The following is a 6,315-nucleotide window of genomic DNA, read 5'->3' on the forward strand; positions in this document are numbered from 1 at the left end:
TACGGATGAATTAGCATACTTCAAAAGCGAGTTTAGCCGCCTTCGCCCTCCCTCTCTCTCTGTGAACTAACAAACCGAAAACAACACGGCAGAGCGGCTCGTCAATTGTCTTACAGAGACACTGATGTGTGTGTTTTGCTGAGGATTTGCATGTATTAATTCACTTCTGTAAAGAGGGGCTTTGGGTGAAAGAATCAGAAGGTAAAAGCGGAGACACAGAGTAACTCGCGGTCTCTGTGTCCCGTGGGTTTGTCCACTGCCACGTCTCTTCAGGGGTTATTCCAACGGGAGAAGGGAACGTGAACACAGATTGTGAACGCAGATTATGAGCCATTCTTTCGCCCCGTAGTCACCAAAAGCACTGACCCTCAGAACCGTTGTTTACCATAAAGAATGCAACAAGAAAAGGCATTTCTGATACAAGACTGTCGTCATTACCACGACGAGTACAAACGTACCGTTTCCCGCGGCTAAAAGCTCACACTGGCGCCGTTCCGACGATGTCTTCGGTGTCTTAGCCCGATGGAAGAGTTTTGTCATCCAGCCTGGAACCATACTCTTGGATTGAGATACAAACTACGTGTGATTGCAGATATATATATATTTTGGTGTCGCAAACCCCAAAAAGCAGCAGCTGAGATGTCTTCCACAACGCAAACGCACGTCGTGTCTTCTTCAGGAAGATAAACGGGACTGAACTGGGACAGCCGTGTGCAGGTACACTTCACATAATGTAGTCCATGTCTACACATACTGCAGTGACCTGATTCTGCAGAAACCCAACGCTACACTGCGCCGTGTGTCTGTGTGTGTGTGTGATGAGTTTTTGCAGTGATAGCCATCTCCTCCCCTCCCCCCGGTGATGCATCTCCGTCCTCTCTGGTTTACTGTACTGTATATTAGAGATGTTCTGATACTGACACCAGTGTCAGAAAAAGGACGCTTCTCTGATTCTTCCTATAATGCTGGTATCGGTACCGTAAATGCACCGATCTGATTCCACTTCATTTAGCCCGAAGTTTGACTTCTCCGTAACTTCCTTTTAACCTCTGACTGAGTTTATGACAGTCTAAAGATAGTCGAGGTTGTTTACCCTGAACACACACACACACACACACACACAGCACACCGAGGACAGCCGGGCACATTCACAGGGAACGGGACAGCACCTCGGAGGGAAAGGTCACGGATTGAAGAGCACCCTCGGATTAAAGGGCGCAGATTAGCAAGTCTGCAGCTGTGTGTGTGTGTGTGTGTGTGTGTGTGTGTGTGTGTGTGTGAGACAGCTGGGGACAGTTGCTAGAGTGACAGAAAGTGACAGCCGGGCAACAAGAGACCTTCTCTATGAGAGACACACACACGTGACCAGCTGTCTCCATCTGTCACTGTATCTCAACTCTTAGCTGGTGGTCCCAGTAGGACGAGGTCACGCACACACACACACTCACACACGCCACAAACTATGGAATATGGATATGTGAATATTGTGCTATTTTGATAATCGATGAATCCGTTTGACTCAGTGTTTAATGAGAAAAAAAGTCAAATTTCTGTGATGTCAGCTTGCATGTAAACAATTGGTAGTTGCAGCCTAAGACACAGTTTGAAGAGTTAGAACACGCACACACACAGACACACACAGATACACACACAGACACACACAGACACAGACACACACAGATAGACACACACACACAGACACAGACACACACAGATAGACACACACACACAGAGAGCAGGATGGAAACACAACTTCAGCAGTCTAATTGGACTGAAATGTAATTACTCCTGCTACCTACACAATCTACAACAATAATTATATTTCCTCCTCTCTCTGTCTCTCTCTCTCTCTGTCTCTGTCTCTCTCTCTCTGTGATTGTTCATTCTTTCATGTTTCATTTTTTGCAGCTGTTGCAGTGTTATAATTAGCCTACTGAGATGCGCAAAACATCGCAGCACTTTCCCCTTATGAGCTGTTAGCCCACACACACACACACACACACACACACACTCTATAAGCGAGCAGCGAAAGCGCTGATGCTTCGCCGTTCCCAAACTCAACTTTAATCAAAGTGGACGTGTGTTTTGGCTGCGTTCGCAAAAGAACCGCAACTCCCATGATTCTGCCTCGCTGGCTTCATTTTTATACCGTTTTTTTTTTTTTTTTTTTTTTTGTGAGTGCTTCGCCTCAAATTAAAAACTCATTTCGAGGAAGTTGAAGCCCACTGATCCCTGCGGGGGGGATGCAGGAAACTAAAACCTACACGTCGATATGAACAATATTTTTCAAACGGCGGGGTTTTGCTCGGATTCTTTCATCTCGGGGAAGTTCACATATTGGTTTGATTTCTTTTCTAATATCACAACAAAGAAGAGGATATTTTTAATGTTCGGGATCCTTTTTTTCTGGTAAAACAATCTTGTTTTTCGATGATAGGAGTGTTCTCTAGATAAGGATCGTTGTTTAGGGAGATAATAAACGGCATCCCAGTCGCCGCAGGTCGCCTGTGTAACTCCAGAAAACACAGATCTTCTCTGGGAGGTGTGTGTGTGTGTGTGTGTGTGTGTGTGTGTGTGTGTGTGTCAGACAGCTGGGGCCGGAAGAAGCCGCCCCAACCTTCATAACATCAGCTCTCAGTTTCCCTGCTGTGTCTTTGCACATCTGGAGTTCAACATCGCTGCCACTCCTAAATGATTCCTCTTCTTCTCTTTCTTATTGCAGATGTTCGGGGTTGGCTTATGGGTTGGATAGGTTATGATCCAGGCAAAACCAAGCCTTGGGTTTCAGCCTACGTCCCATTTCTGTTGTTGATTGTGTGATTTATATTGTGACTGGTTTAAACGCGTATAATAACCTTTTTGTCAATTGCATATTCACGCAAGTAATGTAAATCCAAATAAACTATTCATTCATTCATCTTTTCACACGTTCCCCAGATGATCCTCTGCTGCAGTTCTTGCAAGAAATCTGTAGATTTCCTGTTGTCCTCGGGTCAAATTTGACCCATTTTCATAAAGTTTCTATATCACAAATTTGGGTTTCTTTCACCCTAATTGTCAAAAACAATAACTTGGGTGATTCCCTACAACGCTGTTCACATGTGAAATAATTGATCAGTTCACTACTTTCACTGAATTTGGGTGTTTTATTCAATTTTATAGCATTTGAAAAAAAAGAACGTGGAAAAAAGTGACAAAAATTTCGGAAAAAGATTCAATAACGTGGGAGGAAGAAAAAAACAACAAAAAACGTCAAAAAGCGCAGAAAAAAATCGACAAACTTTGGAAATGGTGACAAAAAAATTGGGATAAAGTGACAAACGTCGGAAAAAGCTTCAAAAACACAGAGAAAAGTGACAAAAACAACGAAAAAAGTGACAAAAAGATCAGGAAAAGCGACAAAAGTCTCGAAAAAGACGACCAAAAAAGTTTGTATTTTAAATATTTTTTTAAAATATTTTGACCCAGAAAAACGGAACGTTTCCTGGTCGGCGGGAAGACAACACGAGGGTTAGACATATTTGTTTGCAGACGTTTACAGAAACCGATATCGCTGGGAATAAGTCTTATTATTTTGTGGCATTTTTAGGCCTTTATTTTGACAGGACAGCTTAGACATGAAAGGGGAGAGAGAGGGGGAATGACACGCAGCAAAGGGACGCAGGTCGGAGTCAAATCTGCGGCCTCTGTATATGGGCGCGCGCTCTACCAGGTGAGCTGCCCTGGCGCTCACTGGGAATAAGTCATGAAAGAAAAACAATGAATGGTTTTGACCCACAAAAGATCCCATGAATGCCACATTACTTGTATGCCTATCAATCAATCAGACGTTTTTTTTTATTACAGATTCTGAATGCCCTGTATGCATGTTCAAAAACCTGAATAATACCAGAATATTACACGTCTTAATCTGAAAATACTATATTAGGAAAAAGGCCTCATTCTGAATATCCAACCAGAATGTGCTGTTTACATGACCTGTATCGAACTCGGAATAATAGTGAAATATTGGTGTGCAGGTGTGTCTCAGAGCGGATGTTCAGCCCGACATGGCATGTTAGTTTTAGGCTAGATCATGTTTACAGGGGCCCCGCCCTGGAGCCCGCTGTGCGGTTCTGTCCACTGGTTTCCTCGCTCTCTGTCGTGTGTTTTTCCAGAAGTGTGTGTGTGTCTGTGTGTATGTGTTTTCTGACACAGGTTCACATCTGCTTCCGACTGTCCGCTGCTGCGTTCAGGGAGCGTCCGTAACTTTCCAGCGGGAGTCGTTTGATCTGTCCTCGGCACAGACTGTAAAAAAAGTAATTGGACAAAAGTTTTCCGGGTCTGAAAAGCGAAGCCAATGCTGAATTTCCTTAAAGCTGCATCGTATCTCATTTCCAGCAGGAAAAACGTCAAGAAAAGTGACAAAAGCGATGAAAAAGGCGACCAGAAAGTGCCTAAAACATAAAAAAACTTCCAAAAAAAGGGCTGCATTCTCTGTGATTGCCAGCAGGGGGCGACTCCACTGGCTAGATCATGTTTCCAGCTGAGCCCCGCCCTGCAGCCCGCTGTGCGGTTCTGTCTGCTGGTTTCCTCTCTCTCTGTCGTGTGTTTTTCCAGAACTCTGTGTGTGTGTGTGTGTGTGTGTGTGTGTGTTTTCGGAGGCAGGTTCACATCTGCTTCTGACTGTCTGTCACGTCTCCCAAAACCTCAGCTGCTGCGTTCAGGGAGCGGCCGGAACTTTCCAGCAGGAGTGGTTTTGATCTGTCGGCTGGATTTGGCGATGATGTTGTTCTCAGAAATCTGTTTTTATCGCACAGTGAGTTAGTTGTTTGTTTCCTGTGAGAATCTAAAGACTCCCAATGCTCCTCTGATCTTTCCTCCTGTTACATCACCACGTCTACTCTTAGTTCTTTACTTGTTGTTATTAATCTGTCTTTAAAACTCTTTGGATCAGCGAGGGACTCTGTTTCTCAGTTTAGACAGTTGAAGGGTGCTGAGTTAATGATCACTTGATCAGTGATTTGTAGTGTGTTGTGTTTTGACAGAAACGTCACAAACATCAGCCCAGACGTTGAAAACATTGAAGAAAGAACCGCCAAGTGTGAGAAACGTTAAAAACGGAAAAATACGTCACATTTTGAAAGAGTTGGAAAAAACATCTGGCCGCCAAAAGTGTAGAAAAAAGTCTCCTCTCCTCTCCTAGTCTCCTCTCCTAGTCTCCTCTCCTCTCCTAGTCTCCTCTCCTCCTAGTCTCCTCTCCTAGTCTCCTCTCCTCCTTGTCTCCTCTCCTCCTTGTCCCCTCTCCTCCTAGTCTCCTCTCCTCCTTGTCTCCTCTCCTCTCCTAGTCTCCTCTCCTCCTAGTCTCCTCTCCTCTCCTAGTCTCCTCTCCTCCTAGTCTCCTCTCCTCTCCTAGTCTCCTCTCCTCCTAGTCCCCTCTCCTCCTTGTCTCCTCGCACGCACGTGCAAACACACAGATACACACACACACACACACACACACACACACACACACACACACACACACACACACACACAGACACACACAGACACACACACTATTACAGAACAATGCTAAATGACTTGTTTTATCATAATTCATCATAATCTCAGTCTCTCTCTCTGGATCTGAGCTGTTTAAACACGTAATCGTAATAGTATCCTCTCCTCCTAGTCTCCTCTCCTCCTAGTCTCCTCTCCTCCTAGTCTCCTCTCCTAGTCTCCTCTCCTCTCCTAGTCTCCTCTCCTCCTAGTCTCCTCTCCTCCTAGTCTCCTCTCCTCCTAGTCTCCTCTCCTAGTCTCCTCTCCTCTCCTAGTCTCCTCTCCTCCTAGTCTCCTCTCCTCTCCTAGTCTCCTCTCCTCCTAGTCTCCTCTCCTCTCCTAGTCTCCTCTCCTCCTAGTCTCCTCTCCTTCTAGTCTCCTCTCCTCCTAGTCTCCTCTCCTAGTCTCCTCTCCTCCTAGTCTCCTCTCCTAGTCTCCTCTCCTCCTAGTCTCCTCTCCTAGTCTCCTCTCCTCCTAGTCTCCTCTCCTCCTAGTCTCCTCTCCTAGTCTCCTCTCCTCCTAGTCTCCTCTCCTAGTCTCCTCTCCTCCTTGTCTCCTCTCCTCCTAGTCTCCTCTCTTCCTAGTCTCCTCTCCTCCTAGTCCCCCCTTCTCCTTGTCCCCTCTCCTCCTAGTCTCCTCTCCTCCTTGTCCCCTCTCCTCCTAGTCTCCTCTCCTCCTAGTCCCCTCTCCTCTCCTAGTCTCCTCTCCTCCTAGTCCCCTCTCCTCCTTGTCTCCTCGCACGCACGTGCAAACACACAGATACACACACACACACACACACACACACACACACAC

The 6,315-nt window shown here is 45.7% G+C and overlaps 1 protein-coding gene across 1 annotated transcript in view; it reads left to right on the top strand.

The window, feature by feature from the left end:
* Nucleotides 1-6,315, top strand: part of dag1 (dystroglycan 1) — a 58,517-nt gene that overhangs the window by 18,015 nt on the left and 34,187 nt on the right. The gene's annotated exons all lie outside the window — the stretch shown is intronic.

Source organism: Sander lucioperca, chromosome 6, assembly GCF_008315115.2.
Source record: "Sander lucioperca isolate FBNREF2018 chromosome 6, SLUC_FBN_1.2, whole genome shotgun sequence".
NCBI lineage: Eukaryota > Metazoa > Chordata > Actinopteri > Perciformes > Percidae > Sander > Sander lucioperca.